The sequence below is a fragment of the Castor canadensis genome, chromosome 1 (assembly GCF_047511655.1).
Source record: "Castor canadensis chromosome 1, mCasCan1.hap1v2, whole genome shotgun sequence".
In the NCBI taxonomy this organism is placed as follows: Eukaryota; Metazoa; Chordata; class Mammalia; order Rodentia; family Castoridae; genus Castor; species Castor canadensis.
The window spans coordinates 103,701,424-103,718,194 of NC_133386.1; positions in this window are offsets into that span (position 1 = coordinate 103,701,424).

Genomic DNA, 16,771 nt, shown 5'->3' on the forward strand with positions numbered 1-16,771 from the left:
AAGCAGGTACAGAACAAATGTATTCTTATTTAACTAATACTATCTACTCCATTCTTAAATATAAAATTCTCAAATAAAAGTAAAATGCTTATAAAATTCTAATTAATGACAAAAGTGTATTTTCTCCAAAAATCAAAGATAAGTCAATGTAAGTTTTTTCACCTTTTTTATTATATGTACTAAATTGTGTATAGTATGAGGGTTCATCTGATATTTCTATACGTCTGTATAATCTATTTTGATCATACTCATCGTGTCGTTTGCTATTTCTTATTCCATACTCCTCCTTCCTCCTTTTCCTTTTTCCTTTCCATTTCCTAGTAGTTGTCATTTTGCTTTCATGTCCCTGGTTTTTTTAGTTTTGCTTTTTTTCCTAATTTTCCACATCATTAGGTAAAAGACTTTGACATTCAACTTATAATTCACTATGGGTGTTTATTTTTCTCTTTTTTATAATTTATTTGTATTTTACCTCCAAATCTTTTTGCATCTGCTAACATTTCCCAAACATGCAAAAATATAAATAGCTCATAAAATTCAAACACTTTTTTTGTAATTTTTAATCATTATTAAAAAATTGTATAGTATGGGGTGATATGTGATGTTTTGATACATGTTTACATTGTGTAATATTCAAATTAGGGTATCTGATGGCCCAAACCATAATTCTTTACCATGAAATCCTTCAAAATTCCATCTCTAGATTAAAAATACACTTTTAATGCATTTTGTCATGTATATTCACCTTCTGTGCAGTAGCACACAGGAACTTCTTAATAGTAACTAATTAGTTGCATCCATTGATGCAATTTCTGCTACCCTCACCTCTGATAATCAGCTTTCCTCTCTCTGCTCCTATGACATTGACTTTTTTAGTTTCCATATAGATTCATGTGGTACTTACCTTTCCATGCTTGTCTTTTTTCAATTAACAATATGACTTTCAGTTCCATCCATATTGGCACAAATGAGAGGATGCTGTCATTTTTCATGACTCAGTAACACTCCACTGTTTATGTACCACATTTTCTTTATCCATTCATCAGTATATGGGCATTTAACGTGTTTTCTCTTCTTCTTAACAGTATAACAACATGTATTTTTATAAGATATTAATTATGGATCAGCAAAGTATTTATGCTAAACACAGCACCTCAAAAAATTCTGTACAAAGAACTTAGAGATAACATTTAGTAACAAAATGTCTACTTGTTTAGTAAAATGTTTTAAAGAACTACACCTAAAGGTCAGTTAGAGATTAATGAACTTGGGTTGTAACACATTTGTACATGATAGCAATGCTAGGAATTTCTCTGTTTAGCTGTCCTAATCTCAACTAGCAAAAACACTTTGTCTTCCTTATTATGCTTATGTCTTCTCTTTTTTTTATTGTTTTATTATTCATATGTGCATACAATGCTTGGGTCATTTTGAACCCTGGCCCCACCCCCTCCCTTACCACCCACTCCACCTCCTCCGTCTCTCCCCCACTCCCTCAATACCCGGCAGAAACTATTTTGCCCTTATTTCTAATTTTGTTGTAGAGAAAGTATAAGCAATAATAGGAAAGAACAAGGGTTTTTGCTGGTTGAGATAAGGATAGCTATACAGGGACTTGACTCACATTAATTTCCTGTGCATGTGTGTTACCTTCTAGGTTAATTCTTTTTTATCTCACCTTTTCTCTAGTTCCTGGTCCCCTTTTCCTATTTGCCTGAGTTGCTTTTAAGGTATCTGCTTTAGTTTCTCTGCGTTAAGGGCAACAAATGCTAGCTAATTTTTTAGGTGTCTTTACCTAACCTCACCCCTCCCTTGTGTGCTCTTGTTTTTATCATGTGCTCAAAGTCCAATACCCTTGTTATGTTTGCCTTTGATCTAATGTCTGCATATGAGGGAGAACATACAAGTTTTGGTCTTTTGGGCCAGGCTAACCTCACTCAGAATGATGTTCTCCACTTCCATCCATTAACTAGCACATGATAACATTTCATTCTTTTTCATGGCTGCATAAAATTCCATTGTGTATAGATACCACATTTTCTTGATCCATTTGTCAGTAGTGGGTCATCTTGACTGTTTCCATAAGTTGGCTATTGTGAATAGTACTGCAATAAACATGGGTGTGCAGGTGCCTCTGGAGTAACCTGTGTCACAGTCTTTTGGGTATATTCCCAAGAGTGGTATTGCTGGATCAAGTGGTAGATCAATGTTTAGCTTTTTAACTAGCCTCCAAATTTTTTTCCAGAGTGGTTGTACTAGTTTACATTCCCACCAACCGTGTAAGAGGGTTCCTTTTTCCCCACATCCTCGCCAACATCTGTTGGTGGTGGTGTTGCTAATGGTGGCTATTCTAACAGGGGTGAGGTGGAATCTTAGTGTGGTTTTAATTTGCATTTCCTTTATTGCTAGAGATGGTGAGCATTTTTTCATGTGTGTTTTGGCCATTTGAATTTCTTCTTTTGAGAAAGTTCTCTTTAGTTCACTGGCCCATTTCTTTATTGGTTCATTAGTTTTGGGAGAATTTAGTTTTTTAAGTTCCCTATATATTCTGGTTATCAGTCCTTTGATGTGTAGCTGACAAATATTTTCTCCCACTCTGTGGGTGTTCTTCAGTTTAGATACCATTTCTTTTGATGAACAGAAGCTTTTTAGTTTTATGAGGTCCCATTTATCTATGCTATCTCTTAGTTGCTGTGCTGCTGGGGTTCCGTTGAGAAAGTTCTTACCTAAACCTACTAACTCCAGAGTATTTCCTACTCTTTCCTGTATCAACTTTAGAGTTTGTGAATTAAGAAACTCAATCAAGAATTAAGATTCTTGATCCATTTTGAGTTAATATTGGTATAAGGTGATATACATGGATCTAGTTTAAATTTTTTGCAGACTGCTAACCAGTTCTCCCAGCAGTTTTTGTTGAAGAGGCTGCTATTTCTCCATCGTATATTTTTAGTGCCTTTGTCAAAGACAAGTTGGTTATACTTGTGTGGATTCATATCTGGGTCCTCTATTCTGTTCCACTGGTCTTCATGTCTGTTTTTGTGCCAGTACCATACTGTTTTTATTGTTATTGCTTTGTAATATACTTTGAAGTTGGGTATCATGATACCTACAGCATTGTTCTTTTGACTGAGTATTGTCTTGGCTATTCATGGTCTCTTATGTTTCCATATAAATTTCACGGTAGATTTTTCAATGGCTTTAATGAATGTCATTGGAATTTTGATGGGAATTGCATTAAACAAGTAAATTACTTTTGGGAGTATTGACATTTTTACTATGTTGATTCTACCAATCCATGAGCATGGGAAATCTCTCCACTTTCTATAGTCTTCCTCAATCTCTTTCTTCAGAAGTTTATAGATTTCCTTGTAGAGGTCATTCACATCTTTTGTTAGGTTTACACCTAGGTATTTGATATTTTTTGAGGCTATTGTAAATGAAATTATTTTCATACATTCTTTTTCAAGTTGTTCATTATTAGTGTATAGAAATGCTAATGATTTTTCTATGTTGACTTTATATCCTGCTACCTTGCTCTAGCTATTAATGATGTCTAGAAGCTTCTGAGTAGAGTTTTTTGAGTCTCTAAGGTATAGGATCATGTCATCTGCAAATAGGGATATTTTGACAGTTTCTTAACCTATTTGTATTCCTTTTATTCCTTCTTCCTGCCTAATTGTTCTGGCTAGGAATTCCAGTACTATGTGCAATAGGAGTGGAGATAGTGGGCATACTTGTCTAGTTCCTGATTTTAGAGGGAATGGTTTCAGTTTTTCTCTGTTAAGTATAATGCTGACTGTAGGTTTGTCATATATAGCTTTTATAATGTTGACGTACTTTCCTTCTATTCCTAGTTTTCTTAGGTGTTGGATCTTATCAAAGGCTTTTTCTGCATCTATTGAGATGATCAAGTTTTTTTTGTCTTTGCTTCTGTTAATGTGGTTTATTATGTTTATTGATTTTCGTATGTTGAACCATTCTTGCATTCCTGGGATGAAGCCTACTTGGTTGTAGTGAATAATCATTTTGATGTGTTGTTGAATTTGATTTGCCATTATTTTGTTGAGGATTTTTGCATCAATGTTCATTAAGGAGATTGACCTATAGTTCTCGTTTTTGGAGGTGTCATTTCCTGGTTTTGGGATAAGTATAATACTCACCTCATAAAATGTGTTAGGCAGTTTTCCTTCCCTTTCTATTGCATGGAACAGTGTAAAGAAGGTTGGTATCAGTTCTTCTCTAAAGGTCTTGTAGAATTCAGCAGAGAATCCATCAGGTTGTGGACTTGTCTTTTTGGGAGACTTTTGATTGCTGCTTCAATTTCATTTTGTGTTATAGATCTATTCAGGTGATTAATTTCCTCTTGGTTCAGTTTTAGATGATCATATGTATCTAGAAATCTGTCCATTTATTTAAGATTTTCAAATTTATTTGAATATAGGCTCTCGAAGTAGTCTCTGATGATTTCTTGGACTTCCATGGTGTTTGTTGTTAACTCCCCTTTTGCACTCCTGATTCTATGAACTGGGGTTTTTCTCTCCTCATTTTAGTCAGGTTTTTCAGGGGTTTATCAATCTTGTTTATTTTTTCAAAGAACAAACTTTTTGTTGCATTAATTCTTTGTAGGGTTTTTTGGTTTCTATTTCGTTGATTTCAGCTCTTATTTTTATTATTCCTCTCCTTTTGTTTTGGGATTTGCTTGTTCTTGTTTTTCTAGGAGTTTGAGATGTATCATTAGGTCATTGACTTGGAATCTTTCAGTCTTTTTAATATATGCAGTCATGGCTATAAACTTTCTTCTCAGGACTGCCTTTGCTGTGTCCCGTATGTTCTGGTAGGTTGTGTTTTCATTTTCATTGACTTCCAGGAACTTTTTAATTTCCTCTTTTATTTCATCAATGATCCACTGTTCATTAAGTAATGAGTTATTTATTTTCCAGCTGTTTGCATGTTTTTTGTCTTTACTTTTGTTGCTGAGTTCTAGTTTTACTGCATTGTGATCAGACAATATGCATGTTATAATTTCTATTTTCTTATATTTATGAGGCTTGTTTTGTGCCCTAGGATATGATCTATTTTGGAGAAGATTTCATGGGTTGCTGTGAAGAATGTATATTGTGTAGAAGTTGGATGAAATGTTCTGTAGACATCAAGTAGGTCCATTTGATCTATTGTGTATTTATATCTTGGATCTCTTTATTGATTTTTTTGTTTGAAAGGCCTATCTATTAATGATAATGTGCTGTTAAAGTCTCCTACAACCACTGTTTTGGAGTTAATATGTACTTTTGGTCTTTCAGGGTATGTTTGATGAAATTGAGTGCGTTGACATTGGGTGCATACAGGTTGCCGGTGTGTTTGTTTACAGCTCATGTGGGAGGTGGATCTTCCCCCTTCTCCTGTGGAGTTTTCCTCCTTCCACCACTCTCACTAGCTTTCCCACTCCTGGTTGCTGGGTGCATGCCTCCGCTCCCACCAGAGCCTCTCTGGCCAGGCCTGGCTTGTTTATTTACAGTTCTGGGAAGGATTCCCCTCCTTCCCTTTGGCGCTCAGTGCACCCTACCCTCTTTGCAATGTGTTTTTATTATTCTTATTGCTTATTACTCAGTTTCTCTTTTTTCCTCCGGTGGGGGTCAGTCTGACCAGGGGACTATGATGTTCTGGCCCTGGGTTGTCTGTGGGAGTACTGCATACTGCTTAGCTCACCTTGTCCATGTCTTCCCAAGCCATCTGTGTGCTGGCATCTGGAGGCCCAGGGGCCCTCCTGGTTTCTCCGTTTAATGTGAAGTGGAGATTCTCTGCACCAGCTGGACGTGTGAAGGGGTCAAAGTTTTGCCTCTTCTTGGTGATTTTGCCTGCAAGGTATTTCTCCAGTTTCTCTCCAAGATTTCACTATAGGAGGCAAGCTTTCTGCTTCCTCCCTCTAGCCACCATCTTGGAATTCCCCTACTTATGTCTTCTGTTCAACAAAATTAAAGGTAAGGGCAGAACAGGATCTGCCTGGAAGTGAGGGGGTGTGGGCAAGATGGAGGTGAAAGGGGTAGGGGGAGAAATGACCCAAACAATGTCCATTCATGTGGATAAATGAATAAAAAAAGAAAAAAAAAGAACTACTCCTAATTTTCAAAACCAAAGAACAAAAGCATTCAGTAAATCACTTTACAATGCAAAATATTAATAAATTTATCTTTGTAACAGCAGGAAGACATTTGTGCTGAAAGCAACAAGGAAGAAAATTTAAAGTAAGCCAAAACTTCAGGGAATGGATATTAATAAATACCTAGTTAAATAAGGCTCAAGTTTATAAGAACAGGGCCTTTGAGCATCAGATTTTTTTCAATAAATAATTAAAACTTTCCAACCATTTAGTAGTACACTTTCTATATCAGCAATATTTTTCTTTTGATCCTGGTATTCATTGATCAAACTTGCAAATAAAATAATTAACCTGTCTGGTAATTTCATAAACTACCAATGTCACTTTTCATATGTTGATTCTGTATTTTCTTATATTTCTCACCATTGAACCCAGAACAGGGAAAACAATGAAATATGCTAAGGTAAAAAATGTTGTTTTTACCTTGCTGTTATTTGTGAATAAATGAACAAGTGTACATTGAAAACCTCCATTTCCAGGTTGGAAAGAACCACACAGACACAATTTTGCCTCTATAGAGCTCACCATTTAAAATACAGCAGATCAAGCACTCATTCTGAGTCACTTTGAACCTTCATTTCAGCTTCAAGACATGCACAGTCACTGATTTCTTATGTAAAGGTAATTAAAATGTTTCATTATACACATCATTCTTTGGATCCTCCTAAGGGGTATTTTGAAATATGTATGAAGACAAGGCTTATATTTATGGGGATTTTTAGCCAAACAATGCCAGTGTTTTGTTTACAAAATATTTTCCAATAAGTACATTGTTTATACAACATTATTTTTAATGCAGTCATAAGTGAACACAATCTTTTCAATTTCCCAGTTTGAATTCCTAACATGGCAAACATCAGTACATAAGACCACATGAACAAGAGTTGTTGGGAGACTCAGAGTTGGAGAAGCTGCAGCTGCTCCTTCCCCAGATACCCCTCTCACAGAGACCACTGGGAGCAGAGCTTTCCTGCTAGTGTCTGGCCCACCCATGAGGGACCTTGCAGTCTAGTGGCTCCCAGCTCCACCTGCAGGTTGAGATGTTGCTGGTCTATAAGCCATACCTGCTACATAAAGAGGTCAGTAAGGCCAAGGAACAGGGCCTGGCCTTACCTCTCCCTGCCTCATCACTACCTGAAGACATTCCACAAAGTTTCTTAAGAAGTATGAAACATAGGCCTTACACACATTGAGGGGCATGGTGGGATGGAGCATCTCTCCATGGTGAGGTCCTTGGGGTGATCCAGGAAACAAGTATCCCATTCAGATGCCTTTTTGAAGCTGTCAGTCCCAACCCATTGGGTATCTGGGGAGACATGGACATCTGTATCAAGGAACAAACACTTGTTTGTGAAGCAATGAAGCTGTTTATATTGCAGGAAATGGAGGCTTGGAAACACTTAATTCTGCCAGCAACCCTGCTTCCATGGGTCTCTTGGACAGTGGTTGAAGAAGGGCACTGGAGCTTAGCACCTGGAAGCCTGCAGACCTTCAGGTTCAAGAGCCCCAGCCAGAGTTGACTCCATTGGCAGATCCTCATTTGTGGATCACTTAGTTGGCTTTGCAGCAGGTGCTCCTCACACTAGCCTCCTCCAGGCATGCCAGGGCTTGAGATGGTGTGTTCATAAGTCCCTTATAGTAGCCAGCAGCTGGCACCTCCACAGAGACAAAGGTCTACACTTTGATTTCTCTAACTACCTTGTGCTGCTTAAGACTGTATGAAGTATTTTGTTTCCCTTTCACTTTTCTCCAAGGTCTGCTCCAAAATTTTGTCCAACCAGTTGTTTTTTTCTGTGAAACTTTGTGACAGTTTTCTGTTCCTCTTCACTGTTGCTCTTTGTTGTTTTCTGTTTTTGCCAGAGCCTGATCATCCAGGCTTTCCCATCTTCCCTGCCCTGGCTTCTTATCCACTTGGATAACTAATGTTAGCACCTCCTTCAAAGTTGACTCTTCAATAAGCCTAACTCCTCAGAATTTCCAATCAGTGTTTCTTTAAGCTTTGTTGTGAACATCAGATCTTTGCACCAATACTCTTTCTGAATGCTATTAAGAAACATTACCCTCAGAAAGACAATGGTTCAGTCCTAAAAGTTGCATTAAAAGAGATTGATAAAGCAATGAATGACTTACTAAAGAATGCTTCTACCATAAAGAATTCCCACCATTACAAATATTGGATTCTGCAAGATCACTGTTAAAACTATTTGGTGTAGGACAATCAATCTATACACCTACTAGGTAGATCAAAAAATCAATTTTTGTTTCTTGGATACTAATTGAAAGTTTATATGACACATGAAGATTGAAACTTAAAACAAATTGATAAAAAATTAAGATAACTATTCACTGAAATATCTACTACATCATAAACTCTATGCTTAAGAGTCAAACTTATGAGTGCACAAGTCAGATGTAGCCAGCAAAATGCCACCTGTGATCTATAATCTTTTTACATTTTGAACTCAATGACAAATATGTAAGATTCAGAAAATTTTAATTTCCATGTGTTCTCAGAAAGAATTATTAGAGTCATCCTCCAATTATAAAAACACAGTAGGGTAATGAATTTCCCACAAATGAACTCCCTACTTGTGTTGTGAGGTAGCTATCACAAATCTATCACTTTCTGTGTTGTTAGTACACTACACTTAAAACATTCCCTCTTCACATAAGAGAACAACAAGAAAGGACTGTGTGTCAACATTCATTGTTTCATGTACTCTTGGTGTTTTCCTAGTGTCTAAAATGCCTGATTTCAACTTTTTCAACAAAAACACCAATATTTACTTCAAAGTTAATCATATGTTCCAAGTAGAAGATATTAGCAATTTCTAATGCTGTAACTAGGAATAATTTGCAGTTCTGAACTATGCTTTAGAAAAACATTTCCAGCAGCCTGTGCAGGATTTGTTCCTATTCCATCATTGACAATAATTAAACTTGTTGCTGGAGGAACTTTAAATTCTTCTCCTGCAAACTTTAAGGATGCAGTGAAAGGTGTACTTTGAGGAATATTGAATGTTTTGTATGTTAGCTGAGGGTTCAATGTCAGCATGGTATTAAAGGAAACCTTCGCTATAGTACAGCTGCCTAGACATACAGCCTGCACCTACTTCAACCAGAAGCCCCACTCCCTGGGACTGAGGAATTGTCTGGGCCCCACCCACTCAACTCTATGTCTAGTGTTTGCTCCTGTTGATGACTGTGAATAGTGTCACAATGAACATGGGAGTGCAGGTGCTGCTTTGATATACTGATTTCATTTTCTTTGGATATATTCCCAGTAAGGGGATTTCTACATCATTTGATAGGTCTATTTTTAATCATCTGAGGAAACTTCATACTCTTTGGCATGTTACAAGTACTATTTGCAATCTCACAAACAACCTGCAAAGATTTTCCTTGCAAAGTCTTACTCAGTGCTGAAAAACAGAGGCAATCATTCCATTTAATGTATAAATAAGACAGAATGCATTATGCACAACATATTTGTTACATATCATTTAGAAACTATGAAAAATCTATTAAGTGTCTTAGTTCCTTTTTGCTCCTAGAGCAAAAAACCATACAGTGGGCAATTTATAAAGAACAAAAGTTTGTTACTTTTGGATTCTGGAAAGTCCAAATCAAGAGACTGGCAGGCTCTATGTCTCGTGAAGGCTCAGTTCTTTTAGATGGCCTCTTCTAAATGTCCTCATGAGGAGGAAAGGCTGGAAGGACAGAACTCATGTTCTCAACCCTGAATTCCTTCCATGACCTAATCACCTCCTTAAGGACCTAACACTTAATATCCTTTCACTGCAGATTAAGTTCCAAAATTAACTTTGGAAGTGACACAAATTTTTGAATGATACATTAAGCAAGCAAATGTCTTCTTAAAAACAGTAAAACAAAATGTAAAATAGGCTAAACATCATTAAAAATCCTAAGTGGAAATGTGATGCATTACTTTTAAGACTCAGAGTTTTAAGCTTTTACTAATATATGGAATTTTTAAAAATATAAAGTATTTAATGTAGGCTCAAATAGGATACATTTAGAATTTAATCCATCCTTGTTTGTTTTCTTGACTTAAGTATTTGAATGCAGGGCCTTAGGCATGCAACCAAATTCTCTGCTAATAGATCATATCACACAACCAATCAAATCATTTAAAATTTTTTTATGACCATATTATTGTTGCACTGTGTGTTTTGTGACATTTCCAAAGTGCATATCATATACTTTAGTTAAATTCAATCCCGTGGTCATTCTCAATTATCACCCTCCCCCATTATTAGAAAACATAACAGGTCTCCTTTTTCTGTTTTCATGTGAGTATTTAATATTTGTACCATATTCACACTCCCACACTCTTTCTCTTCATCCTCACCCCTCCCACTAGTGCTAAAACCCCAGACAAGACCTGTTTCACCTTCTTGTTTTCTGTTTTTGAAAAAAAAAATTTGTTTATATAAGATCTATACTCAGAGTTTCATAATATGAGCATATATGTATTATAACCAAATTGGTTTATCCTGTCTATTTTTCTCCTTTCTACCATGGTCCTCTTCTATCTAAGTGAATCAGCCTTATGCACTTTCTTCATTTACATTTTTTACCCTCCCTCTTCTGCTAGTGACCTCCTCTTAGCATGTCCTGTTTTCCATAATATTGCTTATATTTGTAATTGGCCTATATTACACATATGAGAGAAAACATGCAACCTTTGGCTTTCTGATCCTGGGTAACTTCTCTTAAGATGGTATTCTCCAGCTCCATCCATTTATATGCAAATGCAAAAATTCCATTATTCTTTATGGCTGAATGATAAAAATTCTACATTCACTTTTGTATAGAAAGTACACCACCCATATTCACCTTCCTCACACTTCCTTCTTTTGCCCTTCCCCTCTCATTTGTGTCTTCCTCTAAGCATAAACTTTTCTTTTTTGTCCTTTATTGTTTAGGTGTGTAGTCCTTGGTCAGTGGATTTTTGCTTGTACATTCATTGTGCTTTAAGTTAATGTAAACCACCCAGTGTACTTCTTGACCCTTCCCCCAATTTTGTGTTGTTTAACAGCTTCAGTGTGTTTCCTTGGGTCTTGTTCTTATACTGATGTGATATACTTCATTATTATTTGCTAAAATTTTTTTTTTCTTTTATTACTCCCTGATCTTCTCTACCAGTCCCACTTTGGGATACATGCTCTGTATGTTTATACATATATATAATAGTGCTTTTATTTTTATTAGACTTATTCCACATATGAGAGAGAACATGCAGCCTTTGACTTTCTGAACCTAGCTAACTTCACTGAAGATAATGTTCTGCAATTAGATCCATCTACCTGTAAATGACACAATTTCATTCATGTTTATGAATGAATAAAATTTCATTTTGTATAAATATCACATTTTCCTAATCCATTCAACAGTTGTTGATGAATGGATCTTGGATGCTTCCATAGATTGGTTGTTGTGAATAATGCTGCAATAAACATGGGTGTGTATCTGATTCACATTCCTTTGGATATATCCCTAGAAGTGGTATCACTGGATCATATAGAAGTACTCTTTTTAGTTTTTTGAGACTCATTCACACTGCTTTCCGCAGTGATTTTACTACTTTATATTCACCCCAAAAATGTATGAGGATTCTTTTTTGCCCACATCCTAGGAAACATTTGTTGTTGTTTGTGTTCTTGATGATAGCCATTTTAACAAGAGTGAGCTAGAATGTTAACATGGTTTGGATTTGCATTTCTTTTATGACCAGAGATGTTGAACATTTCTTCACGTGTATTTTGACCATTTGGACTTCTTCCCATAAAAAAATCACTGATCAGTTCATTTGCCCATATCTTCATTGGGTCATTGATTTTTGGCAAGCATAGTTTTTGAGTTCCCTGTGCATTCTGCTTATTAATCCCTTGTCAGATGAATAGCTCAAAAAGATTTTCTCCAATATTGTGGGCTACCTCTTCAATTTAGTGACAATTTCTTATGTTGTGCAGAAGCATTTCAGTTTCATATAGTCCCATTTGTCAATCCTTTCTCCTTCTTGATGAGCCACTGGAATTCTACTTAGAAGGTTATTTCATATGACTAGAAGTTTCATTGTTTTCCATACTTTTTCCTGCAGTAGCTTCAAAGCAAATATGAGGATCTTATATTAAGTTCCTTAGTCCACTTTGAGTTAAATATTGTACAGGGAGAGAGACATGGATCTAAATTCAGTTTTCTGTATGGAAATATCTAGTTTTTCTAGTACCATCTGTTAACGAGGCTGTCTTTATTTCATGTTTTGGGCAGCTTTCTCAAAAATAAGATGATTTTAGCTGCATGGATTCATATCTATGTCTTCTATTCAGTTCCATTGGTATTCATGTCTGTTTTTGTGCCACTACCATGCTGTTTTTTTATTACTATGGCTCTGTATTGTAGTTTGAAGCCAGAAATTGTGATATCTCCAGCATTGTTCTTTTTACTCAGTACTGCCTTGGATATTTGAGATGTTTTGTGCTTCCATGTGAAGTTTAGGATTGACTCCTTAAAATCTGTGATAAATGTCATTGGAACTTTGATAGGTATGCAACTGAACATGCAGATTGCTTTTGTTAATATAGCCATTTTCACAACATCAATTTTGCTAATTCATGAGCATGGGAGATATTTCTATCTTATGTAGTCTTTTTTCATTTCTTTTTTCAATTGTCTATAATTTTCATTTTAAAGGTCTTGGTTTTCAAAATAGTCGTAATGATTTCCTTGGTATTTTTTGTGATCACCCCCCTTTAGTTTAGCATCTTATTTCTTTGTTTTTTGTTCTCTTTTTGTTTTAGGGAGATCTGCTAGATGTGTATTTGATTTCAATGAACCAACTCTTTGTTTTTTTGATTGTTTGTATAGGTTTTTGGTCTCTATTTCAGTTATTCTGGTCCTTATTTTTATTATTTCTCTCTTTCTGCTAGTTTTGGATTTAGCTTGTTCTTGTTTTTCTGGCAATTTGAAATGCAGCATTAGGTTGTTTATTGGAGATCTTTCTGTGTTTTTAACATATGAAATCATGGGTATAAGCTTTTCCTTTACCACTCTGCCTATTTTTGTGTCCCGTAGGTTCTCACAGATTGTGCTTTCATTTTCATTAAATTCCAGAAACTTTCTGATTTCCTCCCTTAGCTATTCAATGATCCATGATCATGGAGTAGCATGTTATTCAGTGTCCTGGTGTTTGAGAATTTTCTATTGTTCTTTTTGTTGTTGAGTTCTAGTATTATTGCGTTATGATCAGACAGTGTGTAGTGGATTATTTAAATTTCTTTTGTATTTGTTAATACTTGCTTTGTGACCTAAAATGTGATCTCTTTTAGAGAAAGTTCCATGGACTGCTGAGAAGAATGTGTATTGTGCTGTTGTAGGATGGAATACATTGTAGATGTAAGTCAGGTCCATTTGATCTGTGGTGTTTTTTAATTCTAATATTTCTTTGTTGACATTTTTTCAAGACAACCTATATATTTGTGATGGAAGATTATTGAAGTCTCCCAGTATCACTGTTTTGGAACATATCTGTGTTTTTAAGTGTAATAGTTTTTGCTTATTGAAGTGTATACACCAACATTGAGCACATACAAATTTTTAATTGTTATTTTCTCTTGATATATTGCTCTTTTTATTAATATGAACAGCCCTTCTTTATCTCGTCTGACTAATATGGGTTTGAAGTCTAGTTTATCTGATATAAGTATATCTACTCCTGCTTGTTTGGAGGAACCATTAGGATGGTAAATATTTTTCTACCCATCACCTAAGCCAATATTTGTTTCTATCTTTAAGATAAGTTTCTCATAAACAGCAAATCCTTGAGACTTCCTTTTGCATCAAGTTTGCCAAATAACGTCTTTTGATGGGAAAGTTAAAGCCATTAACATTCAGTGTTACTATTGAGAGGAATGTGATGTCTTCATTTAGTGGTTTTTGTTGTGTAAAATCTACGTGTATGCAATTAATTTTCTCCTACTCTCTAATTACTTGTCAGTTCTTCTCTTCAGATTTAATAATTCCCATCCTTTCATGGTTATGTTTATTTTCAGCTTTGCTATGTAGGATTCCTTTGAGTATCTTCTGAACTTCAGGTTGAGTGGTCAATTATTGTTTTAATTTCTGTTTATCACTAGAAGATTGTTATTTTTACTTCAATTTTGAATGATAACTTTGCTGATAGAGTATCTTAAAATTGAAATTGTTTTCTTTTGGTGCTTAACCTCATCCATTCACTTCTTGCTTTTAAGATTTGTGTTGAAAAATCTGTTAATTTTATGGGTTTACCTTTATACGTTCTTTGATTTTCTCTCTTTCAGCCTTCAGTATTCTCTTCTTGTTCTCTCTGCTAGTTACTTTAACTACAATATTCCATGGAGGGGTTCTATTTTGGTCATGTCTGTTTTGTGTCTGAGAGATTTTCTGCACCTATATGGATATCTCTGTATTGAAATTTGAGAATGTTTCTGCCATTACTTTATGGATTATGTTTCCTTAACATTTGACTTGAATCTCTTTTTTCTCTTTGATGTTCTTGATTCACAGGATTAGTCATTTGATGGATAGGAGAGTCTTGCATAGTCTTTTTACAACTCTTCAACTTTTTTTCTAAGTATTCTGTTCTTTCTTTAATATCCATTTTGTCTTGAAGAGCTGAAGTTCTGTCTTCTACCTGTTCTAGTCTGCTGGAGTTACTTTCAATTGTATTTTTTATTTGACTTAAGGAACATTTTGTTTCCAGGGTTTCTGTCGGTTCTTTTTCTTTTTTTTATTTTGAGTCTCTCCATAACTTTGTTAAGCTCCTCTTCCATATCTTATGTGTCTTCTTTATGTCTTTTATCACTTAAAAAAATTTCCTTGATTTCATTCTGTTGCTTGTTGAAATCCTCTTTGAGTTCACTTAGTTGTTTCTGTGTCTTCTCAAATTTTTTATCTCTATTCTCTAAGGATTCAATGAGTTGCTTTTGTAGGTTGTCTGTAACTCCATAAATATTCTTGTCATTCTTCTGACCTCAGTTACTGAGGATTTATCCACACCAGTTTCTACCATATCCTCTAATGTGCAATTTTTAACCTTCTGTTAGAGTGTCTTAAAATTGAAATTGTTTTCTTTCATTGCTTAACCTCATCCAGGCCCTTCTTGCTTTTAAGATTTGTGTTGAAAAATCTGTTAAATTATGGTTTACCTTTGTATGTTTGATTTTTCTCTCTTTCAGCCCTTGCTACAATGAATCTGAATTTCTCTTTCAGATTTGTAAGAGCTCAGACTTCTGTGGTCTATCAAGTATCCACCATCTCTCTTGATTTGTCTCTCCCCAATCAAGTCATTTTAAGAAAAGAATATAACTGAGAAAATGTTGAATAGAAAGGGCTATAAGAGTACTTTGTGTTTATGTAACATACTGAAATAAATTACTATTTAAATATTATAGAATTGCAGAAATGCAAATAAAAGTATGCATGTTGTATATAAGATCATCTACACAATGGGAGATTTTTAATCCATTAAGAAATATTTTTGCATTTACTAAATTGTGTTGACACATTGTTGTGCTTAAAGTTATTCCTCTACAATTTACCTCAGAACAAATTCTGAGAGGATTAACCATATAATAATTCAAAAGAAATCAATGAGTAATATGAAATCAAATAAAAATTGTAGTTAGGACTGGAGGCAACTAAAGTGGTAGAGCATCTGCCTAGCAAACACAAGGCCTGAATTAAAAATTCAGTTCCTCTAAAAGTTAAGGTTAATTAATAATATTTGTGGATAATCATTGTGATTAATATTTATAATTAAGCACTGATAGCTGTTAAATCCATTAAACAATCTGAGTAAATGCAAAATTAATATTTTGATGTATAAACAGAAAATTTAAAGCCTAATAAGCAAAATTAAAGTCAGAAATTAAGTGTGGACAGCAAGTATATTTTTTAGTAGATGTGTTGTTTTGCTTTATAAAATGGACATTTGATTTTAAAGTGTTTTTTTCAAAACAAAAAGAAAAGGCTGAGCACTGGAACAATAAAAAGAAATGTGAATGGATGCCTTAGATAAGCAGTAAAATATATTTAAAAATCATTATGTGAAATTCAAAGTATGTGAATAGTGCTGTGATAAACATGGGTGTGCCAGTGCCTCTGGAGTAACATGTGTCACATCCCTTTGTGTATATCCCCAGGAGTGGAATTGCTGGATCATATGTTGATGTTTACATTTTTAAGAAGTCTCCAAATTTTTTTCCAGAGTGGTTGCACCACCTTCCATTCCCACCAGCAGTGTATGAGTGTTGCTTTTTCCCCACATCCTCACCAACACCTGTTGTTGGTGGAAACAGCACTTATTGAAGAGGCTGTCTTTTCTCCATCATATATATTTGGCACCTTTGTCAAAGATGAGGTGGGTATAGTTGTGTGGATTCATATCCAGGTCCTCTATTTGTTCCACTGGTCTTCATGTCTCTTTTTGTTCAAGTACCATGCTATTTTTATTGCTATTGCTTTGTAATATAGTTTGAAATCAGGTATTGTAATACTTCCAGCATTGCTCCTTTTGCTGAGTATTGCCTTGGCTATGCACAGTCTCTTGTG